Below are 13551 nucleotides of genomic sequence, written 5' to 3'. Positions count from 1 at the left end.
CACACACACACACACACACCAAACACACACACACACACACACACACACACACACACACACACACACACACACACACACACACACACACACACACACACACACACACACACACACACACACACACACACACACACACACACACACCAAACACACACACACACACACAGGGAGCGACCTTTACCTTAAGGCCATTAAAGCTTGGGACCAGGAAGTAGAGGACAGAGCAAGGTGAGAAACAGGAAGTGCCCTCTGGTACACTTGAATAAATGTAGTCTGACAATAATGTATTACTCTATATGACCTTCAGTGATTGGATCCATCTAACATGAATACATTGAGATGCTGTGCGTGAGCAAACGTTGTCCTTTTGACAGCTGCTTTTGACAGTATCATTAGCCTATGAATTATTATTCATCTGACAATTTTCAGGGGATCTGACATTTCCTGGTCTGATCTATTTCTCCTTCGGACTAAGATCAGCATTCTTATCTGAGCAGGGACTGGAAAGACAAACTGATTTCTACAACCACTGAGAGAGCTTGACAAGCCAAGATAACCAAAGAAAATACCAAGAGAAACATGCAAAAACTAGCCTGCATTCTTAAAATACAAAATGAAATAACTTTGAGGAAAGAGAATATTCCCTTGATCAATGGTACTCTTCCTGCCGTTTGCTATAAACAAGGCAATTGCCCTGTATCTGTTTTGCCACGGCACTGTGATATAACACAACACCAGTCATATCCACCAACCATCTGTCGGCGGGGCGTCATGGACAGCAGTGTGTGAATGTGAAGAGGAGTTGAGCTAAAACGGTCGCCAGGCCTTATCCCCATTTATCCTGTCTTGCTTGTTTAACATATGACTCATGGCTGTACTTACATGTCAACTGGGGTACAAAGGGTATCTGCGTCAGTGGCTATGGCTATCGCTGTGGCAGACACATAACACAGTCAATCATTCAGACTTCCAGGCAGCTTGAGTTGGGCCTATTCATCCTTACTACCTCAGCCATAAAAAGTATATGCCCCTTTGCCATGAGGGATGATTGGTAATAATGTGTGTGGTGTCTTCTCAGTGAAAGGTGAAATACACTACCGTTCAAACGTTTGGGGTCACTTAGAAATGTCCTTGTTTTAGAAGGAAAAGCGCCTTTTTTGGCCATTAAAATAACATCAAATTGATCAGAAATAATGTGTAGACATTGTTAATGTTGTACACGACTATTGTAGCTGTAAATGGCAGATTTTTTTATGGAATATCTACGTAGGTGTACAGAGGCCCATTATCAGCAACCATCACTCCTGTGTTCCAATGGCACATTGTGTTAATTGTGCTATTCCAAGTTTATAATTTTAAAAGGCTAATTGATCATTAGAAAACCCTTTTGCAATTATGTTAGCACAACTGAAAACTGTTGTTCTGATTAAAGAAGCAATAAAACTGGCCTTCTTTAGACTAGTTTAGTATCTGGAGCATCAGCATTTGTGGGTTTGATTACAGGCTCAAAATGTCCAGAAACAAAGAACTTTCTTCTGAAACTCATCAGTCTATTCTTGTTCTGAGAAATAAAGGCTATTCTATGCGAGAAATTGCCAAGAAACGGAAGATCTCGTACGACGCTGTGTACTACTCCCTTCACAGAACAGCGCAAACTGGCCCTAACCAGAAGAGAAAGAGGAGTGGGACGCCACGGTGCATAACTGAGCAAGAGGACAAGTACATTAGAGTGTCTAGGTTGAGAAACAGACACCTCACAAGTCCTCAACTGGAAGCTTAATTAAATAGTACCCGCAAAACACAAGTCTCAACGTCAACAGGGAAGAGGCGACTCCGGGATGCTGGCCTTCTAGTCAAAGTTGCAAAGAAAAAGCCATACTGTATCTCAGACTGGCCACTAAAAATAAAAGATTAAGTTGGGCAAAATAATACAGATACTGGACAGAGGAAGATTGGAAAAAAGTGTTATGGACAGACGAATCTAAGTTTGAGGTGTTCGGATCACAAAGAAGAACATTCGTGAGACGCAGAAAAAATCTAAAGATACTTGTATAGTTTGGAGTGCTTGACGCCATCTGTCAAGCATGGTGGAGTTAATGTGATGGTCTGGCGGTGCTTTGGTGGTGGTAAAGTGGGAGATGTGTACAAGGTAAAAGGGATCTTTAAGAAAGAAGGCTATCACTACATGTTGCAACGCCATGCCATACCCTTAATTGGAGCCAATTTCCTCCTGCAACAGGACAATGACCCAAAGCACAGGACCAAACTATGCAAGAACTATTTAGGGAAGAAGCAGTCAGCTCGTATTCGGTCTATAATGGAGTGGCCAGCACAGTCACCAGATCTCAACAATATTGAGCTGTTGTGGGAGCAGCTTGACTGTATGAAGTGCCCATCAAGCCAATCCAACTTGTGGGAGGTGCTTCAGAAAGCATGCGGTGAAATCTCTTCAGATTACCTGAACAAATTGACAACTAAAATGCCAAAGGTCTGCAAGGCTGTAATTGTTGCAAATGGAGGATTCTTTGGCAAAATAAAAGTTTGAAGGACACAATTATTATGTCAATCAATTATAACCTTGTCAACGTCTTGACAATATTTCCTATTTATTTTCAACTCATTTCATGTATGTTTTCATGTGACCCAAAACTTTTGAATGGTAGGTATAGGCGACATGGGCAGGGGCGGCATCTTGCTGGGGGCGGCACAGGGCGCCCGCACAAAAAAAATCGTAATGGTGACATTTGTGCGATCAGTTTTCTGTTGCTCATTTGCATGTCACGTCAATGATATCATGTCACCGTGTGGGACTGTAGGTCAATTAACCTTGTCGGAGAGGGTGCCCTGATTCTAGTTTGTGTGCTTTTTTTGTTGTTGGGTGGGGTGGGGGGTTCGCCCAGGGAGCCATACAAGCTAGAACCGAGAAGTAATTTTCCAAAAGGATTGCTTTGATGGTAGCCTCTGTCACAGGCTACTATGATAGAGTTGGGGTCAGCTGCCAAGGTGTGCATCCGTTAACATCTGATAAAAGAATGTATAAAAACAGGTATAACTGAGGACAGAGTCATATGAAGACAAAACAGAGGAATTGTCCAAGATAAGATACTGGTGTATTGCAGCCTATGGTTTAGCAATTTGACCAAATACGTGAGCTACACAAAATGGGGTGCTCCCTTTCATTTTCAGAATAAAAGTGTTTATTTGAAGACTCAGAACATTGCTATTCGTTGAGGCCTCAGGCAACATCTTATCTTTTATTATTTCCCAGAAATGTTTTCTTCTTGGAAATAAAAGCAGTGCTTGCTGTACCTGTTGAAAATACAAGATAAGTCTGGAACACATAGGCTATGAATTCAAATTGGTAATTGAAGGGATAATCTAATTTATTAGAATAGAAAGATGCACAAATGAATGTATTTTGTCCATTGTGAAATCAGATGAGATGTTCATCACATGAAATTAAATGATAATTCATTGTCAAAATCATTTCATCAGAGGTGGAAAATTGAAATACAGAATTGACCATACTGCCATCTAGTGATATGCACTGAATGTAAATGTTGACCCTGTCCCGTCTGTTTGTGCTTAAGCCAAGTCTCTGTGTATAATATGTTTGTTATCATTCCAAAGATGAGTTGGTTACAGCACAATATGGTTAGTACTGTTTGGGTGCAGAGCTGGTTTGTGTGCGCAGTTTAAAACCCTGAGAACTTCCCTTTTAAAACCAATGACAGGGAGTGACTGACTGTGATATCAACATCTATCTATATTGTACATCATGATATATTGAATATCAATAGCAATGTCAAGATCAGTTTCAATTACCTTTTCCAAGTCACGTAGGGCAAAACGCCAATGAAGGTTATTCCATAAAAAAATGCATTTTCATTGTTGCAACCTTGATTTCTTTTTATCTAGCCTAAATACCTTTGTTGTAAAACCACAGTCTTGGCTTGCTTTCCTCCTTACTTACTGTAAATGACCAGATTAGGACTCATCTGGGGCAGCATATTTATTTGCTTTCCATTGCATGTAAATGAGAAAGTTGTTACAGTGGGAATGAATAGACTCATAGAGGGGCACACATACCTTCCGTTCATTTTCAGGGCCCAGAGAAATGTTCACACACACAGTATCCCTCAAATACTGATGGCTAACTTAAACCTCTGCGTTCACAGCTTCGGTGGTTGACTTTAGTTTCTGGATGCAGTGAATGGTCTGGAGGAAGCACTGATCCAGAATGAGGGGGAACACCTCTGAGGAGAAGGATGGAGAAAGGAGTCATTGAAACCTGGAATGACAAATAGGTCAGCATGTTTACGTACTGCTGTGTTTACACAAGCTTATGTTTGGCTTGGTGGGTTATTGGGCATTTTGGAATAAATCTACACCTTTCTGCGTAATCCAACTTTTATACAACAACATTAAAATCGTTTGGTTGAAATGTAATTTATTTGAAAGTGATGACAGTGACATCCCTGTAATTACTGAAGTCATCAGGAATAGACATATTAATGTTAATGCTGCATTTGTAAACAAGAGGTGGGAATTTACCTGCTGTGAAGTTGTAAATACCAGTTGGATGCATTCACGTGCCTTGAACTCATTCAAAGCATTCACGTGCTAATGACCAACAAGCTACATAAACCATAAACTAAAAGTACAGCTATCATGCTTGGAAACAAATTACAGTGTTCAAAAACCATATTAGTTTTATAAATAATGTTTTGTTGCCTCATTTAACTGCCGAAAAAGCTGTTATTGAGGTCATTTCCTTAGTAGGTGATGTCAGAGGTCAAAATGTGGGAGAAGTGGGTGAAGTTGGTCTGGATGATAGAGGAGTTTCCCACTAGTAATTTACCAGTGGAAGGGCCGTTGAAGATTTTTCCCAGTCTTATGTGGTAAATTCTCACTTCCCACTTGGTTACAAATGCAGCATTAGACAACATGGAGGTTTACTACTTGGCGACATACAGGAGTGACTGACAGCTCATTTAAGTTGCAAATGAATGCAATATAATGGTACAATTGTATTCATAATTGACTTACACAGAATGTAAAAAACATTAGTCCCGTGTGGCTCAGTTGGTAAGAGCATGGCGCTTGCAATTGTAACGTCAGGAGAGTGATGGGTGTGGAGTCAGGCGCAGAGAGCAGAAGTTTCACGGGGAAAAAACGCTTTAATGTCCACAGTAAACAGGAACAGGTTCAAAAATGGGTGAAGCCAAAACACAGGCGCAACACAACCCAAAGACCACTGTTACATAAAACGGACAGCGAAAACCCAAAATGAACAATACACCTCCAACGTACAATGACAACAAGCCCGCACAAACACAAGCGGGCTAAACAAACTTAAATAACACCCACCCCAAAACACCAACAAGGAACAGGTGAAAACAATTAGACCAAAACAAACGAAAAGGAAAAAAAGATAGGTGGCAGCTAGTAGACCGGCGACGACGACCGCCGAGCGCCACCCGAACAAGAAGGGGAGGCACCTTCTGTGATATTCGTGACAGCAATGCCAGGGTTGTGGGTTGATTCCCATGGAGAACAAGTATGATAAATCTATCCACTCAATACTGCAAGTCGCTCTTGATAAGAGTGTCTGCTAAATTATTCAAATGTACAAATGAATTAGGAAGACATGCTCTTTCCATGACAGACTTGTCACGCCCTGACCAGAGAGCCTTTTTATTCTCTATTTTGGTTAGGTCGGGGTGTGACTAGGGTGTGTAATCTAGGTTGTTTTATTTCTATGTTGGCCTGGTATGGTTCCCAATCAGAGGCAGCTCTTTAGCGTTGTCTCTGATTGGGGATCATACTGTATTTAGGCAGCCATTTCTCCACTGTTTTTTTGTGGGATATTGTTTACGTGTAGCTGCCTGTGAGCACTCCATAGCTTCATGCTTTGTTTGCTTTTTTTATTGTTTTGTGCGTTTCACGAAATACAAGATGTGGAACTCAAAGCTGCGATTTGGTCAGAATGTTATTTCGACGATCGTGACAGAAGATCCCTCCCTCTGCGCCGGTACCCAGTTCGGGTACGGTGTCCAGTCCAGCTCCATGGCCAGAATCTTCCTCTGTGTCGGGGCCCAGTCCGGGCATGGCGTCCAGTCCAGCTCCAAGGCCGGAGCCTTCCTCTGCACCGAAGTCCAGCTCAGGTCCAGTGTCCAGTCCTGCCTCCCTCTGCGTCCGTACCCAGTCCGGGTATGGTGTCGAGTCCAGCTCAGTAGTGGCTTCGGGACAAGTCCCTGAATGTCCTTGAGTGGCCCAGCCTGAGCCTGGACTTGACCCCAATCGAACATCTGGAGAGACCTGAAAATAACTGTGCAGCAACGCTCTCCATCCAACCTGACCTAGCTTGAGAGGATCTGCAGAGAAGAATGGGAGAAACTCCCCAAATACAGGTCTGCAAGCTTGCAGCTTCATACCCAAGACGACTTGGGTATGGCGCCGAAAGGAGATGGCTGCCGTTTTATGATCCTGCTACCAATTGTGCTTTTGTGTATGTTTTTTCGCATTATTTGTAACTTATTTTGTACATAATGTTTCTGCCACCGTTTCTTATGGCCAAAAAGAGCTTCTAGATATCAGGACAGTGATCACTTACCCTGTACTGGAGGAATACTTTCTCTTCAATGAGTCGGAAGGGAAGTATTTACTTCAGAGACGGAGGTATGGAAGATGAAGGTCTGGGTGACTTGTAAGGATCTCTTGCCGAGAGGGTAGTCTACCTTTACCATCAGTCCTATCAGCCAACATACAATCAATCAATAATAAAATAGACAAAGTACGATCACGTGTATCCTACCAACGGGCCATTATTAAAAACTGTAAAATGTTATGTTTCACACAATCTTGGCTGAACAACGACATGAATAAGATACAGCTGGCGTGTTGTAAGCTTTTTCAGAAGGATAAAACAGCGGCCTCTGGTAAAGACAAGGGATGGCAGTCTATGTATATTTGTAAACAACAGCTGGTGCATTAAATCTAAGGAAGTCTCAAGGTTTTGCTCACCTAATGTAGAGTATCTCATCATAAGATGTAGACCACACTATTTACCAAGAGATTTTTCATCTGTATTTTTCATAGCTGTCTATATACCACCACAAACCGATGCTGGCACTAAGATTGCACTCAATGAGTTGTATACGGTGTTACAATCTGGCACAAGAATGTAACAAACAATGGGGAACCACACACTGAGTAAAGGAATAACTAAATTAATTTATTCCTTAATCAGATGGGACATGAAGGTCAGCAAATTAGGTGTCAACTGCCAAAGTCACAGCGAAACAACCAAAGGTATGCATGGAGAGAGGTATCTCTTGCTGAATTGGGAAACAGTGGCTTTATGCCACATCTGAGCTTTCACAGGTGTGCCCCATCAGCACTGACGACCCTCCCAGCTCCGCCCACCTCTCCTAATCCGCCCAGCAAACTCCTGCTGGAAGTAAGCACAGCAAAACCCAGTAGACAGAGCAGGGACAAAAGCAAACAGGAAAACACTCATTCAGAGGTGGCGCTCCTAGTAGCCAGGGACGTTAATGCAGGGAAACTGAAATCCGTTTTTACCTCATTTCTACCAGCATGTTAAATGTGCAACCAGAGGGAAAAAACTCGAGACCACCTTCACTCCTCACACAGGGACGCGAACAAAGCTCTCCATCGCCCTCGATTTGGCAAATCTGACCATAATTATATCTTCCTGATTCCTGCTTATAAGCAAAAAGTAAAGCAGAAAGCACTAGTGACTCGGTCAATAGGAAAGTGGTCAGATGAAGCAGATGCTAAGCTACAGGACTGCTTTGCTAACACAGACTGGAATATGTTCCAGGATTCTTTCAGTGGCATTGAGGAGTACACCATATCAGTCACTGGCTTCATCAATAAGTTCATCGATGACATCGTCCCTACAGTGACCGTAAATACATACCCCAACCAGAAGCCATGGATTACAGGCAACAACTGCACTGAGCTAAAAAAAAAGAAGCGGGACTCAAACCCAGAAGATTATAAGAAATCATGCTATGCCCTCCGACGAAAGCATCAATACAGGACTAAGATTGAATCGTACTACTACACTGGCTCCGACGCTCGTCGGATGTGGCAGGGCTTGCAAACTATTACAGACTACAAAGAACAGCCGCAAGCTGCCCAGTGACACGAGCCTACCACATGAGCTAAATTCTTCTATGCTCGCTTCGAGGCAAGGAACACTGAAGCATGCATTAGAGCACCAGCTTTTCCCGGAAGACTGTGTGATCACACTCTCCATTGCCAATGTGAATAAGACCTTTACACAGGTCAAAATTTACAAGGCAGCAGGGCCAGATGGATTACCATGACGTGTACACCAAGCATGCGTTCACCAACTGGCAAGAGTCTTCACTGAAATCTTCAATCTGTCCCTGACTGAGTCTGTAAAACTAACATGTTTCAAGCAGACCAACATAGTCCCTGCCCAAGAACACTAAGGTAACCTGCCTAAATGACTACCAACCCGTAGCACTCACGTCTGTAGCCATGAAGTGCTTTGAAAGGCTGGTCATGGCTCACATCAACACCATTATCCCAGAAACTCTAGACCCACTCCAATTTGCATACTGCCCCAACAGATCCACAGATAAAACAATCTCTATTGCACTCAACACTGCCCTTTCCCACCTGGACAAAAAGAACACCTATGTGAGAATGCTATTCATTGATTACAGCTCAGCATTCAACACCATAGTGCCCTCAAAGCTCATCACTAAGCTAAGGACCTTGGGACTAAACACCTCCCTCTGCAACTGGATCCTGGACTTCCTGATGGACCGCCCCCAGGTGGTAAGGGTAGGTAACAACACATCCGCCACACTGATCCTCAACACGGGGGCCCCTCAGGGGTGCGTGCTCAGCCCCCTCCTATACTCCCTGTTCACTCATAACTGCATGGCCAGGCACGACTCCAACACCATCATCAAGTTTGTCGATGACATAACAGTGGTAGCCATGAACACCAACAATGATGATACAGCCTATAGGGAGGAGGTCAGAGACATGTCCGTGTCGTGCCAGGACAATAACCTCTCCCTCAATGTGATCAAGATAAAGCAGATGATTGTGGACTACAGGAAAAGGAGGACTGAGCACGCCCCAATTCTCATCAATGGGGCTGCAGTGGAGCAGGTTGAGAGCTTCAAGTTCCTTGGTGTCCACATCACCAACAAACTAACATGGTCCAAAGATGCTAAGACAGTCGTGAAGAGAGCACGGCAAAACCTATTCCCCCTCAGGAGACTGAAAATATTTAGCATGGGTCCTCAGATCCTCAAAAGGTCCTACATCTGCATCATCGAGAGCATCTTGACTGGTTGCATCACTGCCTGGTATGGCAACTGCTCTGCCTCCAACCTGCAAGACACTACAGAGGGTAGTGTGTATGGCCCAGTACATCACTGGGGCCAAGCTTCCCGCCATCCAGGACCTCTACACCAAGTGGTGTCAAAGACTCCAGCCACCCTAGTCATCGACTGTTCTCTCTGCTACCGCATGGCAAGCGGTACCAGAGTGTCAAGTCTAGGTCCAAGAGGCTCCTAAAAAGGCTCCTTCTACTCCCAAGCCATAAGACTCCTGAACAGCTAATCAAATGGCTACCTTGACCCCTCTTTTACGCTGCTACTACTCTCTGTTTATTATCTATGCAAAGTCCCTTTAACTCTACCTACATGTACATATTACGTCAATTACCTCGACTAACCGGTTTCCCCACACATTGACTCTGTACCGGTACCACCTGAATATAGCCTCACTATTGTTATTTTACTGCTGCTGTTAAATTATTTGTCACTTTAATTTTCTATTTTTTACTTAACACTTTTTTAAATTAAAACTTCTTAAAGTATTGTTGGTTAAGGGCTTGTAAGTAAGCATTTCACTGTAAGGTCTAAAACTGTTGTATACAGCGCATGTGACAAATACATTTGGATTTAATTTGACTCAAGCCTGTAGTCGCTACCATGGGTCCTTCAACAAAGTACTGAGTAAAGGCTCTGAAAACGTATGTAAATGTTATATTTCAGGGTTTTTGAATGATAAATTGACAAAAATGTATAAAAACTTGTTTTTGCTTCGTCATTATGGGTATTGTGTGTAGAATTATTTACTGTTATTTTATTTCTTTACTTACCTATTGTTCACCAAATACCTTTTTTGCACTATTGGTTAGAGCCTGTAAGTAAGCATTTCACTGTAAGGCCTACACCAGTTTATTCGGTGCACATGACAAATAAACTTTGATTTGATTTGATGAGAACATTTCTTATTCAATTATTTTAGAAGAAGGCTGTAATGGTAAATGTTTTTGAAAAAGTCAAGGGGTCTGAATACTTTTCAAAGGCACTGTATGAGCTGTAAGTGTAGTGAGTAATTAATTTCGAGAAAATCCTGGTTTCATTCGTGCAGATTGATGTTGTGAAGGGATCCCAATCATAATCATGAATGTTTGGTGTAGCCTAACAGTGTCAAATTGGTTATTGAGGAATATTCAGAATGCACACATCATCCATTGAGTATCCTACACTTAGCATATCAGACTTTGTCATACGATCATTTGAGGATGTTTCTATATCGTGATAATGTAGTTATTGCATATGATAACAATTGGCTCCATCAACAAAAGCTGTGAAGTTACTTTGATACAAAACCTGGCACCGTTGTGGTGAGAGCCTAAAGTAGCAAGTCCTTTGCGTTCTTCTCTGTCTTACCAAGTCAAAGTCACAGTAAGTAAAACGCTGCTAATAGTTCACTACCTAGAGTGCCTCACCTTCGATCCTAGGAGGTGTGCATTGCAACAGAAGCAGTTTTTTGTTTTGTTTCTTGCAGTATGAAGCATTTCTTCATCACCTCCTGAAGTCTGATATTTTTGTCTTGTGGCACTTTTTCTCTCTTTTGCTCGGTCCAGCCGGGACCCGCCAATCTCCCACGGGGTTCTGGGAGAAATAGTGCAGTATTTCAAGCAGCACACTAACTCAGCCATGGGTTTAAATTAAGCGTGATGTGGAGGGACGGGGAGGGAGAGCAGGGGGTTCTGCTGAAATCCTTTTGGCTAACTCCCACAAGGGTACACAGTCCAGTGGACAGATCTTTGGAATCGACTAGTGGAATGAGATGCACAGGTCATATACTGTAGATACAGTATGCATTGAGAACATGCTCTAGGGAACCTAGTTTGTGTAGCTTTAAGTCTGCATTCGTTTTCAACCACTATTCCCCCACATCTGGTTTTAAGTCAGAAGTGATTATCCGCGATAACTCTGAATAAATTGAGAACTATGGAGTGACTTTACTTTATTTACTATTTGGTTTGGGGTTCTCAAATATTTATGTGTGATACTGTAGCCAAGTCTAACTAAACATTACCAAATGTCCTTTCATTGATCAAATTAAAAGAATAATTATGTTGCTTTGTTGCTATAACATGTTGACAACTCCATTGGTGGAATACAAACACACTGCGGCTCTCTATAATATATCTTACAAACACACTAAGGCTCTATAATATATATTAGAAACACACCGAGAGAGTGCTAGAGGTGCTAAAAGGAGGATACACTATATTAATACGATATGAAAGTGACATTTAGAAAAGAAAAGCACCTATGGACAAGTCTATCCACTACATGGGGGCCATCAAAGTGGGTCATTGTCTTTTTGTGGTGAACAGGGTTAGCAGGGAGCAGTCGGGAGACCAGAAACCAATAATGACATTGTATTGCTGAAACAGACAGGCCTGTTCCATTACTGTTCTTCCTCAGAGCTGATATGACTGGACAAGAGGACCTAAAGGTCTTGTGGGACGTTGTTGAAGTCCAGCAGCCAGCCAGGGCCTATTATAACATAGCTAACTAACTCCCCTGGTTTGTGTCCCTGTCCTGCTTGTGTTGTCGCAGCGCCTGCAGGAAGACGTGCTTGACTTGGTTCATCATGTCACTGCAGAGCTGCATGTTCTCAACCTTGGCCTGGAGAGTGCTCCTCAGCTCAGCCCCTCAGAGCTTCATTCTACCCCTGCAGCACCGCCAGCCTGGGGGACAGAGGGAGGGAAACACACAACAACATGGTGGTGTGCTCCACTCATTTAGGAGTTTGTAATGTATGAATATCCTCTGCATTTTGCCAGCTGTTCTTAGTCTTCATAGAAAGCGAAACTCCAATGTGTACACATGTGATGCATCTATCTTTGTTTCCCTAATTGTGATTATACAGTACATTTACATTTGAGTCATTAGCAGACGCTCTTATCCAGAGACACTTACAGTAATGAGTGCATACATTTTTATACAGTTTTCCATTTTCCGTGCCATGCTATACCAACTGAGCTACACAGGAACACAGTACTGTGTACTGTGTAAGTATTTCTAGTATGTTAGTTATATTCTGTAGTCTTGTGTGTGATCTCACTGAAAACTTTCAGTCTTAACAGAATTTAACAGAGGTTGACAGTTTGTTTCTCCAGGCTGTGAGACTGACAGGGTAACCACCCACAACTTCAAGGAGAGATAGAAGACAAAATAACACTAAGTCAGATTCACTAGGTAGTTAGTTCATTGACTTGGGCCTCCCTGGAGAGGTCAGGAGGGCTTCGAGAGGATGATTCCCCCTGTCTCCCGCTGGATGAAGCTCCTGGGAAGCGGAGGAAAAACAACAAATAAGAGAAATAGCAGGAATGGATCAATATATCCCATTTTCAGTCTTCTCACTGTGTTACTGTGTTATAGATCAGTGTGCCTAATCCGAGACTTATTTCCAGTGCCCTTGTTGCTAGTTTTCCTGGGAGTCAATCCTTTGCCCAGATCCAGCTTTGCCTTCTCTAGCTGCTGCTCTAGGGCTACGGCCCTTCTGCGTTCTCCCTGGAATGTTTGCTCTGCCCCTAGGCACCCCTGCTTCACTTCCTCCTCCCTGTCACATCAATCACACCAGCCCAGTCTCTCACTACTACTGTGTGGTCATCATGAAAATCCCCATCAAGTACTGTAAGTGTAGTAATTACAAAGTAAGGAGGGTTACATTTCCATGGTGGAGAGAGATGTAAAAAAGCAGTGATAAAACAAGAAAGAGAAAACAAAAAGGCCCACATAAAATATTTGCATTCTAAACACCCACCCGGGAAACTAAACTAACAAACTTTACACAATACACCCCCAAAATAAAATGCACTGGGTTGCTGTATGTAATACCCGGGTTGCTGAAGCTTGACTAGCCCTAGGAGCCTATCTCTCTCCACACAGGCAGCCTCACAGAGGGTCTGGGACTCTGTACACTGGGGATTCAGGGACCTCACCTCCTCTGAACAGTGTTGACAACCCAAAGGAGCTCCTGCATCTCTGAGATAGTAGTGGTAAGCTGTATCAGTCCACCATAAACAGCTTTTATTGTAGTACTAACTTGTACCACACGCTGCTGAGGCTAAGACTTGCCTGACCTCGAAACTGATCCCAGCTGCTGACAACACTAGTTCATGTCCAAGTTTACATACTGAACTATATGAGAGAAGAAAAAAAA

At 42.9% G+C, this 13551-nt stretch overlaps 1 long non-coding RNA gene across 1 annotated transcript; it reads right to left on the bottom strand.

Annotated features, from left to right (window-relative positions):
- Window positions 1–4025: 4025 nt before the first annotated feature.
- Window positions 4026–10959, bottom strand: LOC121847635. The gene is made up of 3 exons (XR_006084472.1): window positions 10817–10959; window positions 6617–6754; window positions 4026–4256 (listed from the first exon to the last, which is right to left on the bottom strand). It is a non-coding gene; the product is annotated as an uncharacterized LOC121847635 (long non-coding RNA).
- Window positions 10960–13551: the final 2592 nt, after the last annotated feature.

Source organism: Oncorhynchus tshawytscha, linkage group LG10 (genome assembly GCF_018296145.1).
Source record: "Oncorhynchus tshawytscha isolate Ot180627B linkage group LG10, Otsh_v2.0, whole genome shotgun sequence".
In the NCBI taxonomy this organism is placed as follows: domain Eukaryota; kingdom Metazoa; phylum Chordata; class Actinopteri; order Salmoniformes; family Salmonidae; genus Oncorhynchus; species Oncorhynchus tshawytscha.
The sequence above is the reverse complement of the archived record's forward strand: the minus strand, read 5'-3'. Positions and strand labels throughout refer to the sequence as shown.